Source organism: Gopherus flavomarginatus, chromosome 22 (assembly GCF_025201925.1).
Source record: "Gopherus flavomarginatus isolate rGopFla2 chromosome 22, rGopFla2.mat.asm, whole genome shotgun sequence".
NCBI lineage: Eukaryota > Metazoa > Chordata > Testudines > Testudinidae > Gopherus > Gopherus flavomarginatus.
In genome coordinates, this window is record NC_066638.1 from 15,801,134 (window position 1) to 15,828,750 (window position 27,617).

A 27,617-nucleotide genomic window follows, 5' to 3' on the forward strand; every position below is an offset into this window, starting at 1 on the left:
ACACTGTCCAAGTATGAGCTCTGCCCTGCCATTATTCTCTCTCCACACCACTTTCAGCATAACGACGGGTTCAGAATCAAAGCTCTCCGGTTTTGTAGCTGTCAAAGCCAGGAAGCACTTTTTGGAACTAATCGCTACACAAATGGCTTCAGCTTAGGTCTGTGTTTACTCTGGGACACAGCATGGGGACACAAAGGGCCATCATTGGAGATGGCAATTTCTCCCCGAGGTTTTAGTTTAATGATTAGTATTAATAATTGCTATTTAGAAAACCTAATAATACAAACAAGAGTATTTTAAAAGCAGAGGCACAGAAGCTGCAGCAAATTGGGCTTCTGCCTAGTGAATCTAAACTAATTCTGAAAGCAAATAATACACTGGTAAAAGATTGTATATGCCCCTCCCGCCCACCTCATTATCAATAGTGTCCCATCGCTGCAGCAGTGCCATCTTGTTTAACCTTCATACCCTTCCCCCCCCAGGGCTCCGCCCGCCACTAACTCCTCTCCACCCCATTGCTCTTCTTTAAGGCAGGTAAAAAGTGATGGAACCGTGGCCCCCCGGCCCGCCCCATTCCGGCGCCCCGAGCCACAGCAGCACAGACTTCAGCACAGACTGTACAAGCTGCCCCTTGCCACCACCCACACTGCTGCCGCTTCACAGCTATTGTTCCTTGAGCTGACTAGATCAAAGCTAGCTCGGGTATGTCCACACACGCTGCAGTCACACCACTGATTTCAGTCTAGATATCCCCATAGAAATAAACAACAATCCCTCCCCATGGAAGCAGCTCATGACCTCCTTAGCAATTCCTGTTTCCAGAACTCATGACTCAGCAGCATTAAAGGAGGCTTAAGCAGGATCTGAAGTAACATCTTAACAGAACAAGGAGCTCACAGGTGTCCTAGAAGCCATGTGGTTCCCAGCCACGGAGGGCACATTGCTCCTGGAATCCTCAGGCTAGTGAGGGCTGAGGGTGCTGCAGAAGCAGAGTACTCAGTCCAACCGTGGAGTGAAGAAGGAAGGGCCTCAGGTAGCTGTGAAATGTAGTGGCCTGTGATATGCAAGAGGTCAGACTAGATGATCTAATGGTCTCTTCTGGCCTTAAACTCTGTGTATCTGTTACCGTAGCTGTGCAGCACAGAGCTTCAGCTCACTGCCCCACTCTGAAGGCTGCTCTTCCACCCACGAGTGTTTCCCTGAGCCAAGGTGGCCAATCCCTCCATACTGCACTGTCGTTTGAGATGGTTTCACCAGCTGACATCTCAACACTGGCGTGCTGGGCCAGCTCTTTAGCTGGTGTAAATCACCACTGAGGTCAGTGGAGTTAGGCCAATTTCTACCTGCCTCCTGGACTCCAGAGGTGTCCCGTCTACACTGCTGAGTCCCAGGACATTCTACACCGTGCTTCTGCGCAGTTAATCATGAACTTGCCCAGCTGCTCAGAGGTAGACGGGAAGAAGTTACAGAGAGGAGCAATCAAACTTCAACCATATTTGTCCATCTTCAGGCAGTGCCCGCTTGTCAGGAGCTTTTCATTCTGAATGACCCACACAGCGTTTAGGATTACAGCTATCCGAACTGGGAAGCAAAAGATAGAACAAGTACAGATGAAATGGAGAATGAGAAGGTTGGGTAGATTTGGAAACAGCAGTCCAAGTAAAAAAAGGGAAGGTCCCCATAATCTGCCTATTCTGAATGCATAAGCAGTTGCTTTTAAACACCTCTTTGACTATTAAGATGTGAACATCTCTCACACTGTCATTCGCAATGTAATTTCCCCTAGATTGGCAATACAGTCTTGGATTTTACCTGTGACCAGAGGAAGTTAATGATACACATGCCCAAGATTTCATAATGCCTGGCATGGTTCAGCAGCAGGGTTTGAACCCAGTGACTTTACAACTGCTCCATAAATCTCTGCCATTAGAGATGAAAGAACAACTCTTTGGCAGCATCAGCATAGGTTTTTATCCTCTAGGATCACACCACTAGAGGGGGATATGACACACTCTTAGCTGGTGACCTACAAAAGCATCCACATGTTTGGTAACTTTGCTACAAAGTTATTAATTTTTCCAAGAACGCGGAGAACTCTGTCTTTTCTTAGTCTGAGCCGGTGTACACTGAGTGTCCCCATCCTTGGAACAAGATTGTCCTCTCAGTAGTGTGACAGACAAGGAGGAGATGTGGGGGGGAAAGCCTAATGCTTTGGAGACGTGAGAGTTTTGTACTCCGTGGTCTCTGTGCAAGACAATCTCTTTAAAAAAAAATCCCCTCTTCAACATGATGCAAGGCTGTGAGCAATGAGAAGAAAGAATCAGCCAGGACAGACCTGGAGCAATTATTAAACATCTGTTTTTTACAAATGAGGAATCAGATATTCAAAGGCAGCAGATAATTTTTAAAAAAATCAGTAGAATTGCAGGGGAAGCAGCTACAGTGAACAAAGCATCAGGTCTTGACCTCCCACAGTGCAGCCGTAAACAAAGGAGGAGAGGAGGGAGGATGAAAAGACAGGCTAGTTTATAGGGAGGAAGGCTGGGCCAGTGGGTAGGCTGCTTCACTAGGATTCAGTAATCCCAGGTTCAGTTCTTGTCACTCCCACTACCTCTGGCCATGCACTTTCTCTCTCTATGCCTCAGTCTCCCATCCATTCAACGGTATTAATGTGACTTCTACAGCTCACAGGGGTGTGATAGGGATAAATACATTAAAGATCATGAGCTGCTCACCTACTATGGTAATTGGGGGGCAGATAATTACCTCAGAGCAATGGTGGGCAGCCCGCAGGCCACCAGTTTGTTTACATTTGCACGACCACCTGCAGCTCCCAGTGGCCGCGGTCACCATTCCTGGCCAATGGCAGCTGTGGGAAGCGGCACAGGCTGCAGGGACGTGCTGACCACTGCTTCCCACAGCTCTCACTGGCCAGGAATGGTGAACTGCGGCCACTGGGAGCTGCGGCCAGCCCGTGCAAAGGTAAAAAAACTGGAGGCTCACCAGTAGATTACCCTGATTGCCAGCAAGCTGCAGGTTTCCCACCACTGCCAGAGAGAGAGAGAGCTTCTTTGAATGCAGCAAGAGACTGAAGAGGGGCTAATATCACGTCTGTATCTATGGGTGGCCGTTCTGGGGCAGTTTTTATCACCAGCCAGTTCCCAGGGGGATGTGACTAGAGACTGGCTAATTTCCAGAACTTCAATATGGCTCTAGGCCGGGGTTTCTGTGCTGTGGTAGAATGGCAAAAGAAGAGTATCCCAAAAAGAATCATTCACACAAGGACTTGAGCAGATACCAACTTTTCTTATTTAAAAATTCCTCACACATCTGAGATTTTCAGGGATTAATTAAAGATATATTTTTGGTTTTGGTTTTAATGAGGGTTGTCATGGCAACCATCACAGCTGTTTCGAAAGAAACGGGAAGGGGCAGTTTCCTTGCCTGCAGTTTCAGTGGGGCTGGAGGCAATCTATCCCTTCCACAATGGGCAATTACAAAGCCATATATAAACCCGCTAAGCCAAATCCTCCATTAAGCCAATGGAGATAAAAAGTGCTCAGTACAATCTGTTAAAAGGCCTCGCTCTGCCTGAATTACCCAATCTCTGTTTCTTTTCTTTGTGCTGACATGATAATTTTCTCTATATCACTGCAAATTAAATTCTAATGAGAAAACCCTGCATTTAAATGTGATGAAGAGCTTTTCTCCTCTGAGATGGATGGGAATGTTGCATCCATTGTGCAGGGAGAAGAGTGGATTACATGTGGATCAAGGTGCATTAGAGAAGCTAATGGTTTCCTGGCCCCTGGCTGTGACACTACCTCCCTTTCTGCAGGCCTTTTGCAGTCTGTACTCCTCACATCGCCGCCAGATGTTATGAGTTAAGCAGGTACAAGATGGATGATCTCTATCCAGTGGAAGTTGTATGAGTGGCTCATCAGGCAGCACCTTTCTCTTTGAGTTAAAAGCCACCGCAGGGCTAAAGGTAGTGGAGGTACTGTGATAGAATCATAGAATATCAGGGTTGGAAGGGACCTCAGGAGGTCATCTGGTCCAACCCCCTGCTCAAAGCAGGACCAATCCCCAACTAAATCATCCCAGCCAGGGCTTTGTCAAGCCAGGCCTTAAAAACCTCTAAGGATGGAGAGTAGCAAAGAGTTCTGTGGCACCTTATAGACTAACAGATGTATTGGAGCATGAGCTTCCGTGGGTGATCCGATGAAGTGGGTTGTCACCTACGAAAGCTCATGCTCCAATATGTCTCTTAGTCTATAAGGTGCCACAGGACTCTTTGCTGCTTTTACAGATCCAGACTAACACGGTTACCCCTCTGATACTCAAGAATGGAGACTCCACCACCTCCCTAGGTAACCCATTCCAGTGCTTCACCACCCTCCTAGTGAAATAGTGTTTCCTAATATCCAGCCTAGACCTCCCCTACTGCAACTTGAGACCATTACTTCTTGTTCTGTTACCTGCCACCACTAAGAACAGCCGAGTTCCGTCCCCTTTGGAACCCCCCTTCAGGGTGCTGAATGCTGCTATCAGCCAAGATATGAAACTGGAGTCCTGGCCATTTTCAGTCATTGAAGATCCCATAGCATAGTTTTTTGGAATCTCTTTTGGCCGGTGGATTGCTGTCAAGAGTTTGATATTCAGAATTTGCTATCCAAGCTTTGTGGTCGGTCACCTACGTCACGTTATTGTATCAGTTCTCTGATGGGAGGACTGAAACTTTATCAATGGCTTCTGCCTGAAGCAAATTCTCTTTCTTGATGAAAGGACTTCGGGTGACTGGCTGGCATTGCTTTGTGTAAACGTTGCACAGAGCTTTGTCCATATCACGCTTATGGCAATGGAAAATAAATGATCACAAGCAGGCTGCAGTAAAACATGGTTTCTTGTTTGGTTAGCTGTTGGCAAACAAGATTTCGCATGATCTGACGTGCTCTCCCAGGAGACAACATCGAGGATGCCTTGGTATGTATGGGATTGTTTCCTCATGATCCATTTGCAGAGGATACCTTGCACATGGATCACTCCCCAACTCCCCACCTGTGTGAGCTGCCTCTGCAGTTCTTCCTCCAACCCCCATCCCAGGATCCCTAGGTCTGGGGCTGCCTGCATGGGGAGCAGAGGCAGCATGAACTGCGCTGCCAGCTGTGGGCGGCAGTGTGGAGGGGGACACTTTGGCAGGTGTCCTGTGAAACTGTACTGACAGACTCCAGAGACTGACAGGGTCCCCAGGACTGGTGAGGAGCCACACTGTCTCCCTCATGGGGGAGTGAGAGACCCAGTAGGATGAAACCTCCCTTAGGGGAGGGCAGTGTTTTGGAACCAACTGTATGTGCCTCAGTGAAGGGCCTGTTAAACTTCTGCCTTTGGGTTCTCGTGTGGTGCATGGTACTGGGTGTGTCACACCACAAGCAGAGCTCTGCCAATCATTCACAGCAGAGCTCAGGTCTAGGGATCCAGGCCAAATCGTAAACACGGAGCCGGCTCATCACGCTGCTCCCTCCCGTCCCCAAACCCCTAAAGCCAGCTGGGGTCCAGGCATAATATGCTGCTAGAATGGGGGCAAGGGGCCGCTCTCCTCACTGGGCTTTGAGCTAAACCAGCCAAACCTCAGAAGTTAACTGAGTTTGTCAGCGGGTGGAAGGATGGTCTTGTGGTGACGGCTCTAGCTGGAGACTCAGCAACTCTGCGTTCAATGTCAGGTGATACTGCCTGTAATGGCTCCCGGCCTAGCTGCACGACTGCCCTTTCTCAGGGTCGCATCAAGTGCCCCACCCCCACATCCCCTGGATTTTAGGCCTTGGGCCTTTACCTCTCCCAGTACTCACCCTTAGACCAACTCCTGGGTACCAACCATGCCTACTTCAGTAGGTCCAACGGGATGTGGCACCTGCAAGTCCGTCTCCTCAGGGAGTCTGCCACAGCAGACATCTGTCATGAGACAGAAGCAACTGCTTCAGAACAAAGCACCACCTATTCATTACTCAAAAGTCCCAAGCCTACAGAACAAAGGGTAAAACCCTAGAAGGCCACATGGGTCTTCCTTGCCCCTCGTTAAATCCCCCTCAGTCCAGCTGACTGCACCTATGAGACTGAGAAACAGCCTGTACTGCAGCAGCAGGCACCCTGCCGTTGTGGGTATATCTGTGCAGGGATACAAGCCCCCACAGAATGGCCGGAGCTGGCCCAGCCGGCTGACTCAGGCTCCCTTGGACTATGGGACTAAAAATCGCTATGTAGATGTCCAAACTCAGCCTAGAGCCTGAGCTCTGGGACCCTCCATCCTCTCAGGGTCCCAGAGCTCGGGCTCCAGCCTGAGCCCAAATGTCTACTCTGCAATTTTCAGCCCCGCAGCCTGAGTCAACTGACCTGGGCCAGCCACCTTTTTTTCATCCCTGTGTAGACATAACCTGGTGTGTCTCAGTCAGACCATCAGCTTTTCCACTCTCACTTCCTGGCCAGCCTCTCTGCTCACCCAACCCACTCCTCTTTCCCTGGGTCTTTGAGCTTTTGGGTACCCTTGGATCTTAGGCTTTGCCTTGGGAAGAGTACTCCTTCTAACCTGGATGGAGCCAGCTAGGCAGTTTCTTCCCCCAGTTGATGGCCCAACCATTCTTATCTTAACTTCTTTGAAGTTGTGTACATGAGGCTGTCTTGGTTGTGTCATTACTTTACCTTTCCTGCCCTGTTCTTTAATAATCTCTTTACTGCCTCGTTTGATTTGACGCTATGCATTCAGGGAGCAGTACAAAACTGAACAGGGATATTGAGTCACATAACATTAATACAGGGCCAGCCCACAACATTGTGGCACCTGAGGCGGGGAGCTCAAATGACGCCCCCATGCCTTCTCGCTTTAGGGTGACCAGATGGCCTGATTTTACAGGGACAGTCCCAATTTTGGGATATTTTTCTTATATAGGCTCCTGTTACCCCCCATCCCCACCCCCATCCCAATTTTTCACATTTGCTGTCTGGTCACCCTATCTTGCCTTCAAAACTTTGAAAGGTCTCAATTCTGCCTTCTTCCTCTTCTGCTCCTCTCATAGTTCTGCTCTGCTACCTACCCCAGGAAAGGAAAACTAAGAACTTAAAATGCCCTGTTTGAAAGTTAAGTGTTACTTAAAATTTTTGAACACCTGAACAGTAAATGTAACTTTTCTTGTCTGCATAGTAAACACTGGCATTTTTATCTCTTTGAATAATCAAAGTGGTGCTTTCCGTGCCTCCTTGGTTGCAAAGCTTTGAACTGCTTCCTGAAGGTCCGCAGTCTGGGCCAGCTCAAGCTCTATTGAGATGGTTGAGAGGCCGACCAGCCTCTCCTGTGTCATTGTGGAGCGTAGATGTGTTTTTATTAACTTCAGCTTGGAGAAGCTGCGTTCTCCACTGGCAACTGTTACGGGAAATGTTAGACGTATGCGCAGAGCAACAAAAGCATTTAGAAAGAGGGTGGTCATCTTATTTGTGCACATATGTTCCAGAACAGCCTTTGGAGTTGATCCTGCTGAAATGTATCTTGAAAGGGCTTTCAGTTCATCACCTAAATCAATAGCGCACGTCATCATGTGTCAACACTGTCTCTAGTGCCCTGCATTGCTGGTGTAGGTCTTCTTCAGGCATAGTGAGGAGTTTTGAAATATTGTACAACATGCTTGAGCTGCATGAAACGTTCTTCAACTGACTGTATTGCACAATCTAGCACCTGGTTAAAGAATTCAACTTTGAATTGTTGTTTGGGGTCTCTTACGGGATTATCTCATGCCTCGTCATCAAAATGTCTTCTTCTTTGGTAACTCTTGTATTCTTGAATGGGTGGGAAAATAATCTTTAAGTGCCACCGGACTCCTTGTTTTTGTGGATACAGACTAACACGGCTACTCCCTGATATTTGTCATACCAGCTCCTGTAGCATCATCAATGTCAATAAATTCTAGAAAATGCTCTCTGATAATCACCATTGCAGAGACATTTTCACTTTGTTCAGCTGTTACAAAACGCACCATTCAAATCATTTGTTCCATATGGCTGATGTCAGGTGTGCAGTCCAGAATAACAGAGTAATATCTTGCTGACTTCAGATATGCCACAATCTTCTGTTTGACTTTTGACTGTATGATCTCATTTTGAATTGTTTTTCCAAGGTAGTGCTGTGTGTACATTTCTTGGGTAGTGACTCTTCTTAGATGCTCCTGGAGTACAGCATCAAACTGAGCCATCAGCTCCACAATTTTAAGGAAGTTTCCATTGTTTGGCACATACAGCTGATCTGAAGTGCCATGCAGTGCTAGGTTTTGGGTAGCAAGAATTCTCACAATGGCAATGAGCCTTTTCAGAACATTTTGCCAGTAAAGAGACTCTGACGCAATCTTCTCTTGATGCTGATCATCTATGGTGGCCTCATCTAAAGCTCTTTCCATGTATGGAATGCTCTCGGGTGATTGGCTGCCTTCTCATGGCATGCCAGATTTCTAGCCAGATTTTTCCAGTCCTTTGTTCCTGTAGAACCCAATGTGGCTGGAACATTAGACTGGAGGAGTTTGCAACAAAAACAGTATGAAGCATTCTGGGGTTTTGAGTACATAAGCCATGGCCTCTCCACTTTGTCACCATTGGATTTCACACCAGTAATGCCTTGGATGAAAACTTCTATTTTCATTGTCTTTGGGGAACATGAAGTTTTTCACTTGCTGTGGCCCATGCAGTACAAGGAAGTCCCTCAGGCTACTGCTCAAGTGGGTCCACAGTCCTGGATCATCTTAAGGAACTAAACTCAGCAGCAGCTGTTTCTCACATCTCCACCACACTCTTCTCTGATCTAGACTTTTCTTCAGGAATGTGCATGGTTACATCCATTTGAGATGGAGATGTGGATGCTGCAGTAGCTGCCAGGTCACCTGCACTCTGACTAACTGGAAGATCAGGCATCTCCTCACCACTCACATCCCCACTGGGGCTGGAAGGCTCACCGTGAACATTTGTATCTATGTATCTCAGGAGAGCTCCTTCCTGCTTAGATAGAAAAGCTTCCTTTGCTTGCTTGCTTTTTCTGAATGCTGCCCCAGAGGGGCGTTTTCTTCTTTCACTCATGACTGCTGTTCTGTGCCAGCTATAGTGGCTCTCAACGCTCAATTGAAGGGGACAAATAAGCAGGCTGGTAGCCGGGCCTGAGTGAGGGAAGATACCAGCGTCTTAAGGGTCTAACTGGCTCCTACTACTTCAGCTGACTGCCTGTTCTCCTCAAGTGGGTTCAGGGAAGCAGCAGGAAACAGGAAGCTCCCTGAGAAGCTGGTGTTAATCAGTCCAGGCTCTTGGGTGCTGGAGAGGTACATAAGAGGCTCCTCCTCTTCTCTCTCCCTGCAGCTCCTGCTGCTTTCTGCTATTCCATCTCACCTCTTCTCCTGCCTGCCTGTGTCGCTTGTGCCCTCCAGCACAGCACTCCACCATCTCTGTGCATCTAGAGCAGAGAGAATACATATGCACCAGACACAATTCTCTACACTCTGGATCCTAGTGGCGCCATCCCACCCCCACACTCTGGCACCTGAGGTGGCCACCTGAGTTTACCTCCTGGTAAGGCCAGGCCTGCATTAATGTACAATCTGCATTTCCTCAGTTCAGCACATCACCAGTTTCCTGTGTGTCTTTGGGCAAATCTTCCATGATGCAGTTTCCCCATCAGGGAGGGGGGAGCACTGCTGAGCGAAGAAAAGATTGGTCAGTTTGGTGGGCAAACCAACCAATAACAGGTCAGTGACTTCTGAACTCAAAATCAATATTTTGTTTTTCTCGCTGAAACAAAAAAATGAAGAAATGGAATTCAGGGGGAACAAAATGACATTTGGAACAGAAACGCCGGACAGCTTATTCTGAAACCAGCAAGACAAGCCTCTTCAAGCTTGCCACATTTTTTTCTCATTTTTTATTCAACCAAAACCCTTAATTGAATCTGAACCAAATCCTCAGTTAGTTTCAGGGTGACCCAAACTGAATTTTTTTTGGGGGCGGGGTGTGCAAATTTACTACTTGCCAAAAAATGTCACTGTGTTCTGGCTGTGAGACTAAATCCATCAATAACTGGGAGGAGCTCAGATACGAGTCCAGCACTAGGATCCTATACGTAGGCTGAGAGGATGTGTTTGAATTTGACATTCAAAGTTAGTACCAGGCAAAGAATCCACACAGATCCAAACTGCAGGTGATATTTGCATGATCCCCTGTAACGTGCATCTGCTGTGTCCATGTAACACCACAGTTCAGAATAACCTGTTACATACAGGGGCAAAGTCATCCTCCATATAAGTGGATACAAATGTCCTTGTTTACACTGGAGTTGAATTTGGCCACGACAATGCAACTTGCGGTCTCCTTGATATTATTTACTGGATTCGTGTCCATAGTTGCAGCTGCACTTTTTTGGACAGTGACTTGCATTGTATGGTTTGGAAGCTTCTTAAATTCAAATTCCACCATAAAACCCGAGCCAACAGATGTCGGGCAGAAACTAATGAACCAGTCAGAGGCCCTAGGAAGGCCCTAGTCAGTCATTGGTCTTTTTCCTAGAACGGTTAATTCCAAATATTCAACCTAAATTGTAAACAAAGTTTGCAGTAACTATTTTAAAAAACAATAATATGAGTGTGAGAATGAACTTTATGTCTCCTTAGAGGAATATAACTAGGTCCCTACCAAATTCACGGCCATGAAAAACATGTCATGGCCTGTGAAATCTGGTCTTTTGTGCTTTTACCCTATGTTACACAGATTTCATGGGGGAAACCAGCATTTCTCAGATTGGGGGTCCTGACCCAAAAGGGAGTTGCAAGGTTATTTTAGGAGGAGTCACGGTATTGCCATTCTTACTTCTGTGCTGCTTTCAGAGCTCGGCAGCCAGAGAGCGGTGGCTGTTGGCTCAACTCGGAAGACAGCACCCCACCAGCAGCAGCACAGAAATCAGGGTGACAATACAATACCTTGTCACCCTGACTTCTATGCTGCTGCCTTCCGATCTGGGTGGCTGGAGAGAAGCGGCTGCTGACTGAGGACCCAGCTCTGCAGACAGCAGTGCAGAAGTAAGGGTGGCAGTACCATGCCATGCCATCCTTACTTCTGCACTGCCTTCAGAGTTGGGCTCCCGGCCAGCAGCTGCCACTTTCCAGCTGCCCAGTTCTGAAGGCAGTGCTACCGCCAGCAGCAGCGCCCGAAGTAAGAATATCAGTACCACAACCCCACCTACAATAACCTTGTGACACCCACCCCTGCTGCATACCTCCTTTTTGGGTTAGGACCCCTACAATTACAACACTGACATTTCAAACTTAAATAGCTGAAATCATGAAATTTATGATATTTAAAATACTATGACCAAAATGGACTGTGAATTTGATAGGGCCCTAAATATAACTGATTGGTTGTCCCAGAACATCTCTTGCTGGAAGAGAACTGCTCCTAAAGTGGGAGAAGTAGCTTGTAAGTGCAGGGTTGTTACTGCAGCAGGTGCTTTCTGCATTGTTCTGTATGAAGCCCGGACTGGGAGCACTCTGAGATACAAAGGGGTAGCATATAGCATGGGCCATGCAAGAGTGTGGTTGGAGCCCCACAACCATAAGAGTCTCTGCTAACCACAGCAGTTCATGAGATGCAAATTGCAACTCAAGTCCCCACCAGCAGAGGGAGCAGAAAGAGAAGCAGCTGAGCCCTATGTAGGTACCAATATTTAGACAGGGAGGTGACAGCCACTCAAGATGAGCCCAGAGTGGTTGAGGGCACAGAGGTAGACGGACAACCAAGCCTAGTATGAAGCTATGCCCCACGCGATAGTAGTGGGACAACTGCCAGAAGCGATGTGATTAATCTGAAGTAGGGATGCATCCACACAAAGCTCACACAGGTATAACTCATTCCAGAATCGAGTTACGTCACAGCCAAAGTGGATTAATGAAAGTGGGAAAGATGACAGATAAACTGGAAAAAAGAAGTTTTTGTGTGGATGCAAGACAGTTTATGCCCCATTCCACCCCACCCCCCAGGTTATGCAGAGAAAACCTTCCCTGTGTAGACAGGCCCCAAGTTCCCATCACCACCTACAGCTAGTAGAGGAATGGGAGGGAAGTGCCGCCACCACCAGCAAGCCCTGCACTGCTGAGTGCCTGCGTTAACCTGTGGAACTGCCTGAGTGCAAGCAGCACAGTGGGGCTTGTGCCTCCCTCTCGCTCTGCATCCAGACCTGTGGGAGGGTAGCCATTACTCTACAGTGACTGCTCTGACTCTCCCTGTTGAATGTGGCTGAGGGAAGCTGTAGCCATTGCACCACTGTGGCATAAGGGTAGCCTGTGGCACAGGCAGCTACCTGTGTGCCCAGAAGAAGGACCAGCCCCATGGATGTAGCATGCCAATGACGTGGCCACTCTATGATCTGAGCACTACAATATTTTTCACAAAACCAGAAGCACTGGACGTGCTCCATGAGCTCTGGACCTAAATCAATGCCCCAGCAGGGAAACTGGAGTTTTAGTTACTTAGGGCCAGATCCTCCCATGGTGTAAACCAAAATACTTCCACAGAGAATCTGCACTTAGTCTGTACTAATGGAAACATGAGTCCATTCTGAAGCTGGCCACAGTCTTAGATAACCCTGGACTAGAAGCAAGAGTCTTAATCCAGTAGGACACTGGATTTTTGAAGGGAGAGTAATTAAATTTCCTGCTGTTTACCTTCCCTACCCAAACAAAGAGCCAAGCTGGTGTCTATTTCAGATCTATTCCTGAGCCGTATTTGTTGGAAGCCCGCTTCTGTTGAATTTTGTAAAGCTGCTAAATGAGTCCCCAGAGTAAAACTGAACAAAGCACTAATTAAGCAAACGTTTTTTAGAATGAGAGTGGTCAATTGTTAAATTGCCTTTTTTTTTCTTCTTTGGGCCTGGGCACCAAAATTTTTTATCCAGCCTTGCTTAGCAACTGTAAAACCAGATCTGTTCTGCCACTGCTGGGCTGGGGAGAGTGAAGTCAGAGCAATAACTTCTCCTGGTGCTTTTCCAGTTCTGTCAACTCCTGGGCTGCCATTCCCTGCTCGGTCTGCTGCAGCCACTCTTCAATGGGACAGCAGGATTTTTGGAAGTTCTGATGTCCCAGCTGATCAATTTGCTATCTGGAACAGCCTCTGTATGTGTCTCCATCTCACGGCCCCCTTTTGTGCTTGCTAATCACCTCTGCAAACATCTGTCTTTTTGGCTACGCCTCTTATTTTCTCTGCTCCACTGCTATTATCTGGTATTTAACAGCCAGAACTGGAGCTGCAGTTCCTAAGAAAGACTTGGTACTATGAGCCGACACCATGGTGCGTGGGTGCTGAACACAAACGTGGGGGAATTCACTCTGGTAAAGATATCACCACAAGGTCTATGCACTCCTCAGCACCCACATAAGCCTTCAAGATACCGACCTGGTGCATAAGCCTTTGTGCTGGTCCTCTCCATGGCGGGAATTCCCCCCAGGGGAGAGCTGCCTTTATCCACAAAGGAGCCTGCTATCCACCTCCTTAGTTTGGCTGCTGTTCCTCAGAAACTTTTGTAAAATAGCCCCAGGTAAAGTGCCAACACTTGGATACTGCTGGGATAAGTGCTTAGGAAAATGCTAAAGTTTGGCAGGTCTCGTCCCTGGACACAAAGGTGAGCCTGTAATGTTTTCTGAGAAGGGACATGTTCTGGTTTATTTTCATCCCTGATAAAGAACTCTAGAGCAGTGGTTCTCAACCAGGGGTCTAGGGCCCTCTGCGGAGGCAGGTAGCATGGGGGCCACCAAGCAGGGCTGGCATTAGACTATCTGGGGCTCAGAGCAGAAACCAGATGCCCCACCACGTGAGTCTGAAGCCCAGGGCCCAAAGCTTGACTACCCAGAGCTGAAGCAGAAGCCTGAGTAATGTCCCTGACAGCCAGCAAATGGCAGTGTCCTTGCTGGTCACAGTGGTAGCAGACAGAGGATCAGACAGCCAGACTCCAGCACCTTTTGAGGGCTTTAAAGATTAAGAGGAGGACCTTGATGTGGTCTTGGAGACTCTCAGGCAGCCAATGGGGTGCTGAGATGTGCTCTAGCTTGTCTTTATTTCCAGAAGGCTGCTGCAAGTTGCAGATTTCATGTGACCTTCGCTCAGCCCTGGGTAGAGATTAAATAAAGCTTCATTTCACTGTGTGCACCTGGAGAAGCAAAGACGATTTTATGTTTTTTGATTATACAATAGAATGTCCTTAGCAAAGCAAAGCTTTATTTGGTAGTTCTAGATGTGATTACCCCACAAAGTTCACTGCAAAATGAATTGCCAACCCAAACCAACCTCTTTAAATCATCTGGAGACAGTTAACACCGCAGCAAGTGCACTTCCAAAGACATCACCATCAGTGTGAAAGTCTCTACACAATTTGTAATGGCAGTAATTCCAGGCCTGAATAACCATTTAATCCATCTGAGGCCAAACGACAGCCATGTTAGAAGGAGAATCCAGCATTTGGCAAAAGACTCATCATCCGCGTCTGATGTGGGCCAGTGATTTGGCTTTACCAGTGCTTGTCGTGAGCCTTCCATCATATTGGAACAGCACTCAGAATCAATGAACAAGGACATCATTTTTGCATTAAACCAGGCCATAATTTTCACATTTGATGGGGGAAAAACAAACTTTTCAGGCAGCGATTTCACATGGATTCTCTGGGAGCCGCTCTATTCACCAGGAGTGAGTTACTGTAGAATCACATTTTTCTTGACACTACCTCATTTAAACCAAACCTGAATGAATAGAGGGTCCCCTAACATGGAAAATAAGGGTCACCCCTACATGGCTTCTGCCAACAGGGCTCCTTGCACTGCCAAGAAAAAGGTGAAGAAATATACAGCTTTCAAGGCATTTTGTGTGAATTTTATGTGAAGTCCAATACGCTGAAATTCTTTGACAACATTCCGAGAACTCTACAGAGCTTCCTTTATGAGGGTTGCTTATTTAAATTAAACATCTTCGACTTATTGGTCATAAATGACCACAAGAAGTTTCTGGGAAATATTTTTCCTTGACTGAATACATGTATAAAGAGTTCCAGTGAGATATGAAAAATATGCCATATGGTAGCTCTTACATGAGTGAGACCTAAATAAATGTCCTTCCTTCAGAGACAAGCATATTTAATAGCTTATGAGATATTAAACTGTGTGCATCTAAATTTTTATATTTGTGTTTGTGTATGTGTGTGTGTGTATATATATATATATATATATATATATATATATATATATATATATATATATATATATATATATATATATATATATATATATATATACACTTAGCAGCAGAGCATTGACAGGAAATTCTTCTAAGGCCTATGTATAGATACACACACACACACACACACACACACACACACACACACACGACCTTGGAAGGATTTCCTGTCAATGTGCGCACGCGCGCACACACACAAATAGAAAACCTTGGAAGGATTTCCTGTCAATGTGCAGCTGTTAAGAATGTTTGTTCGGAGTATGTATTTTATTTGGAAATGTAAATATTAATAACACAAATGTGTAGATTAGCTACTGTTCTGCTTAAGGAGGCTTTTGATACACAACTGTTCCAATGTTTTTATTCCATGAGGGAAGCTTAGCCATTAACACTCCTAGTGTAGAGTGATTGGTAAATTATGAACTACCTACACCTAACCTGCAATGCATTTGAAAAGATGGCCCAAGACCAGAACCCCAAATGTCTGGTGCCTAAGGACAGTTCTGTTACTGTTCTTTGCAAATCAGGGCAGAGGTGAACCCCTGGCTTGCTGTGAGGTTATATAAGTACCTATCAGGTGGTCAGTGACTTTCATGCCTGCTGAAATTAAAGCTTTAAGACATACACCCAAGGTATTATATAGCTAATGCCATGAGATGGGAAGTGCTATCCTAGTGCTAAGTATTTTTAGTCATGTTGAACCAAAGTTATAAAGCACCATGAATGATAACACTGGAAATAATGGTTTGTTTTGTTCTCTTTAATTAGAGCAGCCAGCGGACTGTATTACTTATTAGTAACTTAACTTACATAAATAGCAAAGTATTCTTTGTCGTGAGCAGGGTAACTCTAGCAGTGCTGAAGACTTGGGCTATAGTGGTCAAAGTAGGAGTCTAGGAGTCGGAATCTTTGGGTCTAGTCCCATCTCTGCAGAGGCGGGTGGGCTAGCAGTTAAGGCAAGGAACTCAGAGCTAGGAATTCTGGGTCTGTTACAGGTAACTTTGGCCAATGCAATACACCTCTCTCTGCTTTAGTTTACCCTTTAAGCTGTGAAGTGGGGATAACGTTAATACTATCAGCTTTGCAGCATTGTGAGAATTAATGTTTTTAAAGTGTTTGAGATTCTCAGGGAAAAGAAACAGTCCAAGTGCAAAGCAGTGACATGTTTGGCATGCACAGGTGCACCTATGACAGGAGCAATGGAGGCACAACCCAGAGTAGGCAGAACCCCACATGGGAAGAAACCCTTTATGTTCCAAACAGCTGCTTTACCACAGTCCGTGCGCTGGAAAGCTGAACGAGGACCATGTTTTGCCCTGTCTCCATGTGCAGGGAAGCTGTGCTCCCAGGACATGTTTTGCAGCTTCAGGAAGGCCAAAATATTGGATATAGACATTAGACTTATGAGGCTTGCACCAGATCTCAATGAAACCGGTGTAAATTGGGAGTGTAGCGCAGGGGAGTTATGCAGGTGTAAATGAGATCCGAATGAGTTTCCTAACCCAAGAACTGCCATAGATTCCAGTCAGACACAAAGGACATGTCTGTACTAGGTGTGATTGAGTCAGTGTGCAAAACAGTGTGTGTGGCCATGGCTGGAAGACAGGCTAGGTGCTGGGAGTTTGGCTGATTGCCATATTTGGGGTCAGGAAGGAATTTTCCTCCAGGGAAGATTGGCAGAGGCCCTGGAGGTTTTTCGCCTTCCTCTGCAGCGTGGGGCATGGGTCACTTGCTGGAGGATTCTTTGCACCTTGAGGTCTTTAAACCACGATTTGAGGACTTCAGTAACTCAGACATAGGTTAGAGGTTTGTTACAGGAGTGGGTGGGTGAGATTCTGTGGCCTGCATTGTGCAGGAGGTCAGAGTAGAAGATCATAATGGTCCCTTCTGACCTTAAAGTCTATGTATCTTACGGTGTCAGACAGGATTGTCCTTGGGGTGACGAGCCCACCCCACCACCCAGGCAGCTGCAGCTACCCTGCTATTTGTGGCACACTAATTCAGTGTCTCTACACCTCCAGCTCTAGTGTAGATATACTCACAGTAAGACTTGGCAAGGAGACCAGGCCTTCTCTGTCCATTCTATGGGGAGCAGCCAGCCCAGAATGCATTACCCCAGAATCATATTATTTCTCCCTAATTCAATTGGGTGCATAAGCTCGGAACAATCTATTTTACCTTGTCCTACTAAGATGCTTAAGCAGGCAGTTCTTTACTTACTGAAGTCAGCGAAAATTGGCTGTGGAATGACTGGTAAGTAACCTACTTAGATAAATGCAGACAGACACTAACTAGATGAAGGCATATTATGGCTACAGGGCCGACTGCAGCCCCAGTATGCAAGTTCTTAAAGACTCTGGATGTTTCTTAATCATTTCCTCATTGTCTCTCTCTTTTTAAAAGTCTTTCCTTTTCGCTTTCTGGCCCAGAGAGCAAACATATTAATGCTGAATGAGGCCTGCATCTTATGGTAGGACCCAGGAGTATCTGTGGGTGTGTCAATCACAGAGTACCCAGTGTTTATATGCAGATGATGGAGAGAAGGAAGTGAAAGTGTGTACTTTCTGTCTGGGTATCTGCCTGACTTTTGCCTTTCTCTCTCACTTGTAACTGCCCAATAGGGTTGCTAACCCTCCCGGATTGGCCTGGATGTCCTGGAGGCTACTGAAACCAATCCGGGAGATTTTAACAGGCCACTAAAAGTCTGGTGGCGCAGTGGGGCTAAGAGAGGCTCCCTACCTGCCCTGGAAGCGACCGGCACGTCTCTGTGTGCTACCCCACCCCTCAAGCGCCAACTCTGCAACTCCCATTGGCCAGGAACTGTGACCAATGGGAGCTGTGGCGGCGGTGTCTGCAGGCAGGGGCAGCGTGCAGAGCCGTTCACAGAGCCATCTGGCCACCCCTCAGCCTAGGAGCTGGACATGTTGGTTGCTTCCGGGATCCACCTGAGGTAAGCGCCACCCAGCTGGAGCCCACACCCCTCACCCCCTCCCACGCCCCCAACTGCTACCCCAGCCCTGAGCCCCCACACACACCCAAACTCCCTTCCAGAGCCCGCACCCCCTTCTGCACCCCAACCCCCTGCCCCAACCCGGAGCCCCCTCCAACACTCCAAACCCCTCGTCCCCACCTCACAGCCCAGAGCCCACACTCCCTCTCACTCCCCAACCCCCTGCCCCAGACCGGTGAAAGTGAGTGAGGGCAGGGGAGAGTGAGTGACGGAGGCAGGGGGGATGGAGTGAGGGGGGGTGAGGCCTTGGAGAAGGGGCGGGGTGGGGGTCAGGACAAAGGCGTTTGGGTTTGTGTGATTAGACAGTTGGCAACCCTACTGATCTAGATTCTTCAGCTTGGGTAGTAGGGACTCATGCTTTAAGATCCAGAGGCCAGCAGGCTCCTGGATGCTGTGTGGCCCAGCCTCCACTAGAGGGGGACAGTGTCATACTGAGTGGGTGTGGGTTACACACTGATACTTGTGCCTTTGAGAACATTTCAATACAGCCTGGTGAATGGAAATTTCACTCTGTCCTTCTGCGATGTATGGGAGACTCGTCTGGAAAAGTCAGAGGGCGCGCAATGGGACTGATGGTCCTGCGTGGTGGCTCCCTTCCCTGTGAGTCAGTGTCAATCAGCACGCGAGAACTGGTAGATTAGAAGTGTCTCTTTTGAGATGATGCATGTAACTGAAATCCGGACCAAAGACAAAGCCCCACGGATCTCTTCATGAGAGGAGAGCTAGCCCAGGAAAATGCCAGTGTAACCTGCACACCTCCTGGGGATGGTGCTCTGGCCAGCTAGTGGCACTGAGACCACATGAAGCAAGAGATAAAAGGAGTCTGCTCTGCAGTCTTAGCTAGCAGCCAGGTGGCTTTTAGCTCATGAGGTAGAGGCTCATGCACTAAGCTCCCTAGGTCCCCGGTTCAACCCTACCGATGCCTGGGGTCTGTTGGCACTACACCAGCACAGGGAAAACATTCTGCTCCCATAATTTCAATTCTACTTTACCTTCCATCCTATACTTCTGTGTATGTTGTTGGAAACTACACATGAGCGGTAGGTGATATGATTCCTGTGGTGGTGCTTGTTGTTATTATTTACGATTTGTATTAGCAGAGCACTTTGGAGCCCCCATTATGGCCCAAGACTCCATTGTGCTAGGTGCTGTACAAAAAAATGTTGCCCCATGAAGTTTACAATCAAAGAATAAAACAAGAGACAACTAGTAGATACGACAGAGAGGGGAGCACAAAGAAACAATGTTGATTAGCCTGATAGACACTGGTCTCGGCACACCAGCAGCCTAAGCATAGTCACAGTTTTTGTAGGCATCTGGGAAAAGGACTGTTAAGGAGCGTTGGGAAGGAGGTGGAGTTAGTTTTGTGGCTGTGTATGGGGAATGCCTCCCAAGCAGCAGGGCTTTATGGGAGCAAGCCCAAAGAGGCTTGTTTGACTATTTAGCAGGAAAGGGCTTGCTTGTGAAGTGCTTCAGGATGAAAGGTGCAGTTTAAAGATAAGGTTGTTTACTCTTTGGGCCAGGTCTGGTATAGATTGGCAGAGTTTCATTGACTTCCACAGAACTATATTGAATTACGCCAGCTGAGACTCTGGCCCTGGAACTATAAACTGTTCAGGCCAGGCACTGTGTTTTCCTTTGTGTCTGTACAGCACCTTGCATAATGAGGCCCTGAGGCTGACTGGCGGCTGCCGTGTGCTACTGGAATATTAGCCTTAAAGAATCAGAGCTTCCACGTGTGTGCCAGGCATGCCGCAGGGCTGCAGTAAGGCAGGGTCCTGCCTCTGAGAACTCTCACTCACGGAACCTCACACACACAGGAGGGTGAGAGGGATGCAGGACAAATGGGTGTTTTCCCCCATATCCATCCCCTTCTATTTTTAACTTGTGCCCAGTTCTTGTTCCTCTCCCTAGATCTGCTGTAACCTTATGTTGGCACAAACCTAATTCCTAGTGAGTTCAACGTTTACCACCCGTCTCTCTACAATTGACATTCCCCTGTTCACTGCCCCTCTCCCTCACACAGGACTGCCTGCTGCTGCCTCTGCCTCCTCAGGGCAGGCTGCTCTGGGGATACGCAGATGGTGCTATCTGTGGGATGGGCAGTCCAGTTCTCCGTGGTCTCAACAGAGTCACCAAGAAGGCCTGTGGGCTCCCTGCTTTGTGACACAGCTGTAAAATCACAAAAGCACACTGATAAGTGCCTTTGTTGTGTGCACACCTTTTTGAGGCAAGAGACCAGTTCTCAGTAGCCACAAGTCCTGTGTCTGACAAGCTTTCCTCTCTCACTGTCCCTAAGTGGCCAGGCATAATTAAAGACCATTAGCTAATATGACATCACTCTACTTGCTAGGAAATATTTTGTATCTGGAAAGAAATAGCCTTGCAGTATCTGTGCAGAAGCTAGAGGATATGCTGGAAGGCTCAAGGAGAGCTCTATTTATGCTAAGAGATCACATAATGCCATTTTGAAAAGGAAGTTAATTACTTTTCATAAATTCACATCATGTGCCAGAAACATGCACAGATTCATGGATTTTAAGGCTAGATGGCGCCATTATAATCATCTAGTCTGACCTCTCACTGTGAAATTTCACCTAATGATTTCTGGATTGAGACTTAGGAAAACAGAGGAAGGAAACTGATGCACTGAGAACAGAGTTGGAATCAGAAGCTATCACTTAAGAGTTTGTGTTGGAAGGAAGGGGGTTTCTGGTCCTGCTTGCAGACTATGGGGCTCTGTAGGGAAGCACATGATCAGTCATTTTGGCATAGAGCCAGCCTACAGAAAGGTGGCTGAGTTGTGCCTCTCTGCCTTAAGGAGCAGCCTGCTTTCTCTCTTTCTGTTTTTAGGCTCTTGTGTTAGGGTTCTGAATTCTAAGAAATCAAGTAGTGTTATGTTGCAGTCTTACAGCAAGAATATTTTATGTTTTTTTCAAACTTTTCTGTGCATACCATGAACATCACAGAAATAGTCCTAGTCTATTAAACACATTCTGGGTCTGGTTTGGCATTTGATAGTGATAGGTTTATTTCTCAGTGCACGTACCATATGATATAGTGCAGGACTGTGCTGCTTCACTTCTACATCAGAAGAAATGTAGCTAGCTAGCTTAGTGTTTTGTGCTGAGACCCATCACTGCAGTACCTGAGTGCCTGCCATATTAGAGTGGCAAAGTAAGGAGCCTAGTGGGTTTCTTGAACTCTGGCTGTTCTTCTTTCTCTGGTTAAGGGAGGTTCTGCTGGTGTCTTCCCTCCCGTGGAAATAGGGGATGGTTGTTGTGGATTCCATTCTGGGGGTGGTGACAAAGCAGTGGTACATTTTTAGTGAACTGTGAGGGAGCGATCTGCAGTTGTTTTGTTTATAGATCTGAATTTCCAAATGCAACAGGCCTGAACTAAGAGGTTTGAATGCCTGTTTACCATCCTCGTCTATGACTGCCCTTACTTTGTTCTCCATTAGCAGTGCTATTAGTGAGAATGGCTTGCAGGTAAGGTAGAGGGGTAACTGAGCAGTACTGCCAACCCCAAACTTTAAAAAGTCACGAGTCAGGCTCCCCAGGATCATGAAATTAACTTGAAAATCAGGATTTTTTCAAAACTAATAAATGTTGGGTTCTTTTTTCTTTGCCTTCTATTTTCTGAGCCTTCAGGATGCACTTCACAAGTTCAAGCTTTACTAGCCACTTCTGTCTAAGTGAAAACTGAAATTCTCACACCATATCATGATTTCAGCAACTGGGGCTTAAAGAGAAACACTATCGCAAGATATGTAATAAAATCATGAGTTGGCCACTGTAACAGTTGCTAGGTGCTGATTTCTTAATGGTAACCCCTTTCTGAATAGTACTGGATCCTTCTGGTTGAAAGATGCTGTATGAATATCAGAGATTATTATAAGTGCTTTTCTTATTTAATGGCAGAGTTTTGCAATCTAGCAAATCTGTACCATGTAAGGATGACTGAAAACTTAGGGATAAAAGCCCCATTTATGTTAATGGATGCTTTGCCCATTGATTTCACTGGGTCCAGGATTTCACCAGGAGTGGGAGAAAAGGCAGCAGATTTGCAGATACTCACCTTAATAGAATTCACTGGTTCTGAATGGAGGGGTAACCTCTGGTGAAATAACACCACTCTCCAGCCCTAGCTGTTTCCCCACAAGCTCAGGACTTACACTGGAGGAAACCTGCCTTGAGTGCTGCTTTTAGACACAATCCTCAGTTCTACCACCACTGTCCTCTTTAAGCTTCTGGCTGCCACAGGCTCCAGTGTTGAAGGGAGGGGCAGCAGGCTGGTCTCTGACAAAGACCTCTGCTTCTGATGCTGTTGTCTGTACTCCTCAAGGCAGAAATATAGCACTTTTCTACACGGGCAAGACTCCTGATCCCTTTGTTCCTTTTCTACAAATGCAGTGCTTATGTATTCAGTGTGTGGGGTAAGAGAATTGGCTCCCAAATCTATGGCTATGTTACCCTGTGAATGATTAATTCCATTCTTTGCTGGTACCTAGAGACCTTGGAGTGCTGGATGGAGATTACGGTGTAAAATAGACTGTATAAAACAGTAGAAAATGGGAGTGATCCTGCATTGGCCCCAAGAGGGAAAGACTAGATGGGACCTAACAGGTATTTTCCTCTATCTTCTACGAATTTTGCCCTTAGGGCTTAATTCTGCTACGCTTACTTACACTGAGTGTATTACTTTATGGTACAAGTAATTGCACAGATTTAATACATTCATAGTTTATTAGGCCAGATAAGACCCTGTGGTGATCTGTTCTGACCTCCTGTATATCACAGGCCATAGGACTGCCCTGAATTAATTCTTTTTTGAACTAGAGCACATCTTTTAGAAAAGCTTTCAATCTTCATTTAAAAATTGCCAGTGATGGAGAACCCACCACAACCCTTGGTAAATTGTTCCGGTGGTTAATTACCTGCACTATTTCCAGTCCTTCTTGTCTGTCTCTTGCTTGCACACACACCCAGTGAGTATTCAATTTATACACCGTGGAAAAGTTCCAACAGGAGAGGTTGAGAGACCCACCCCAGAGCCCAGCGGTTAGAGCTCTCTCCTGTGCGGTGCGGGGCCAAGTTCAAGTTTCTGCCGCATGTCAGGCAGAGTGGGATGCTGACCCTGGGCCCTTTACATTCTGGGCAAGTGCTCTAACCAGCGGGATAAAGGTTGTGGGGCAAAGGTCCAACCACCATTGCTACTATTTGCCTGGAAAAACAGCTGACCTGCTGTAGACATCAAACTCCAGGAGAGGATTCACAGCCATGAATCTTGAGAGCAGCTAGATTCATAGACTCTAGGACTGGAAGGGACCTCAAGAGGTCATAGAGTCCAGTCCCCTGCCCTCATGGCAGGACCAAATACTGTCTAGACCATCCCTGATAGACATTTATCTAACCTACTCTTAAATATCTCCAGAGATGGAGATTCCGCAACATCCCTAGGCAATTTATTCCAGTGTTTAACTACCCTGACAGTTAGGAACTTTTTCCTAATGTCCAACCTAAATCTCCCTTGCTCCCTCCAGCCCAGACTGAGGTGCTAAATTCCCTTTGAGGGGATGGGCTTAGGCCACACCCCTTTCTGCAGCATTTCTGATTGGCTAGTTTAAGTGGCTCCCCGCTAGTGTGCTAGTTTTTGCTAATTCCATTCTTAGGCACTGTAGTTGGGAGGCAAGGTCTCCTGCCTACTGGTTAGCGCCTACGGTGGCAATCACCATTCAAGGGTGTGGTCCAGAGGGTGGCAACTCCACCTAGTGGATGCAGTCCTTGGGGAGGCAACACTGCTTAGTGAATACAGTCCTTGGACCAGCAGCTCCGCCTAGTGGTCATGGTGCAGGGAGAATCGGGGCCTCCCATTCCACCGGGTTCCAGCTCAGGGCCCTGGGGCGCTGGTTTGGCTGCTCATCTGTCGGCATCTGTGTCAGCCTGAAATCGGCTTTTCTGGGTCACTTCCTAGCTGAGTCTGCAGCCCATCCATCCAGCTACCACCTACTCTGAGGAGTGTCATCTTCTGGGTTTCCAGCCCTGGTCCCAGTGCTAGGTGCTATGGCTCGTCCCGCTCTCTGGCTTGGTGTAGGCTCAGCTCATATTCTCCCCTGGAGCTCCCTGGGCCCATCATCCTCCTAGCTTGCCAGCCCCTTACTGAGCTGCTCGGCTGGCTTTTAAACCCCACCTCCAACTCAAGCATGCTTGGCATGGGCGGAAGGGCATGGCTTCCTTAGCCCAGAGCTGCTCCTGTCCATTGTCACAGGCAACTAACTCTCTCCATGCACTGACAGGGAGCCTAGGCACCTAATTCAAGGTTGTGAATTCCACGAGGCAGCAGGTCGCCTAAAAGTTAAGCATTGCAACACTGAGCATTGCAGCAGCTTAATTCCCCCTGTGAATCCCACCCCTTGTCTGCTTGCACCCAGTTTACCAGGTGATCCAGATCGCTCTGCATCAGTCACCTGTCTTCATTATTTACCAGTCCCCCATGTTTGTGTCATCTGCAAATTTTATCAGAGTTGATTTTCTGTTTTCTTCCAGGTCACTGATAAAAGAGTTAAATAATGAGCTCCATCAGAAAGACACTTGTTTGATGATGAGTGCCTGTTTAAAATTCAATGTTTCAATAAGTACTGATCAAAAGGACTTAAGTACAGTGTAAGTGCCATGCACACCCTACAGAAGTACTTATAAGTACATGTGTAAAGATACAGGCAAGTACTTTCAACTCCCCTAGTCCCTGCAATTGTCTGGTCAATATATGGACAACTATTGTACCTAAACAGTATAAGCACATAGTGGAAGAGAGAGAAAAAGAGCAACAGTGAAATTTTATTTCTATACACAAGTAAGCATGGAATGACAATGAAAAAATATCTTGTAAATGAATTTATAAATTTATTTTCCATTACACACACACACACACACACACACACACACACACACACACACACACACACACACACACACACACACACAATGTGTGTGTGTGCTTATACAATATTGTATACAGACTGCTTATCATTACACACATAAGAATGACCATACTGGATAAGAACAATGGTCCATCTAGCCCAGGATCCTGTCTTCCAACAGCGGATGATGCCAGATGCTTCAGAGGGAAGGAACAGAACAGGGCATTTATCAAGTAATCCATCCCCTGTCATCCAGCACCAGCTTCTAGCAGTCAGATGTTTAGGAATACCCAGAGCATGGGGTTGCATTCCTGACCACTTTAACTAACAGCCATTGATGGACCCATCCTCCATGAACTTATATAATCCTTTTTTGAATCCAGTTATACTTTTGGCCTTCACAATGTCCCCTGGCAATGAGTTCCACAGGTTGTCTGTGTTATATGAAGAAGTACTTTCTTTTGTTTGTTTTAAAGTTGCTGCCTATTAATTTCTTTCAGTGACCCCTGGTTCTTGTGTTATGTTAAGGGGTAAATAACACTTTCCTATTCATTTTCTCCACACCATTCATCATTTTAGAGACCTCTATCATCTCTTCCCTCAGTTGTCTCTTTTCCAAGCTAAACAGTCCCAGTCTTTTTAATCTCTCCTCATATGGAAACTGTTCCATACCCCTGATGAATTTTGTTGCCCTTCTTTGTACTTTTTCCATTTCTAATATATTCCTTTTGAGATGGGGCCACCAGAACTGAATGTAGTATTCAAGGTGTGAGCATAGCAAGGATTTATAGAGTGGCAATATGGTATTTTCTGTCTCATTTTCTCTCTCTTTCCTAATGGTTCCTAACATTCTGTCAGCTTTGTTGACTGCCACTGCCCATTAAGCAGATGTTTTTAGAGAATTATCTATGATGACTCCAAGAGCTTTCTTCAGTGGTAATAGCTAACTTAGACCTCATCATTTTGTATGTATAGTTGGAATTATGTTTTCCAATGTGCATTACTTTGCATTTATCAACATAGAATGTCATCTCCCATTTTGCTGCCTAATCACCCAGCTTTGTGAGACCCCTTTGTAACTCTTTGCAGTCTGCTTTGGAGCTAACTATCTGTCCCAAAAGGTTCCCCAGATCCTGCTAAACCTAAATCCCTCTTCTGTACACCATCTCATCCACATATTGAGACCCTTTTGCGCTGCCTGTCTAACTGGCCCTGTGTGTGGAACTGGAAGCATTCCAGAGAATGCTACTATGGAGGTCCTGGACTTAAATCAGCAGCCTAAATTTGGCCTCCTGGACCTCCCTTCAACCTTTCCCTATGTCAATGGTACCTATGTGCACCATGACCACCAGCTCCTCTCCAGCACTGCACATAAGTCTGTCTAGATGACTGGAGAGGTCTGCGACCTTCGCACTTGTCAGGAAATTCTCTGTGAGGTTCACAAACCCAGCTATCTATATTTCTATAATGCTCCTCAACAGCACAGAGGTTGTCAGACTAGGGGTGGGACTGCTCTACGGTGTCCCAGAAATCTCCTTTCTGTACCTCTCTGTCTCCATTAGCTCCTCCAGCTCTGGTCTGAAGAACAGGGCGGGTGCAAGGATGTTTCGCGCCCTAGGCGAAACTGGCGGCAGCTCTCCACCCGTCCTCCACCCTAAGGCCCCCCCCCGCAGCAGCTCCCCCCGGCCCGGGGAGCCGTGCGGCAGCTCCTCACTCCAGCTCACCTCTGCTCCGCCCCCTCCCCAGGCACACCGTCACCGCTCCACTTCTCCCGCCTCCCTGCTTGGTTTCTGAGAGCCATGAGCGGTAGCAGTTGCACGGCATGCACACATACACTACCTGCCCACAAGGCAGTGCATGGTACATGCTGCAGTCAGTGCGATAATCTGGATGCCCTCGTTCTGCTGCTGGACTTTTGCCTGCATTCAGGGCCGGCTTTAGGCCACTTCGCCCAATTCCCCGCCTAAGAGGGCCCTGTGCCTTAAGCGCCTTTTTAATTTTTTTTACTCACCCTGGCAGTGGTCCGCTCTGAGGTCTTCAGCGGCCCCACTCCCCTGGCTAGAGTGCCAGCCAGAGTGCAGCAAGTCTCGTGGCCCCGCTCTGCCGGCTGGAGCTCTGGCTGGAGCTCGGCAGCCCCACGGCCCCCGTGACCTCATCCAGAGTGAAGCAAGCCTCATGCCCCGCTCTCCCAGCTGGAGCACCGGCCCACAGCCCCCGCGACCTCATCCAGAGTGCAGCAAGCCTCGTGGCCCCGCTCTCCCGGCTGGAGCACCGGCTTGAGCTCAGCAGCCCCACAGCCCCCGCGACCTCGGCTGGAGCGCGGCAAGCCCCATGCCCCGCTCTCCCAGCTGGAGCACCAGCTGGAGGTCGGCAGCCCCATGGCCCCACAACCCTGGCCGGAAC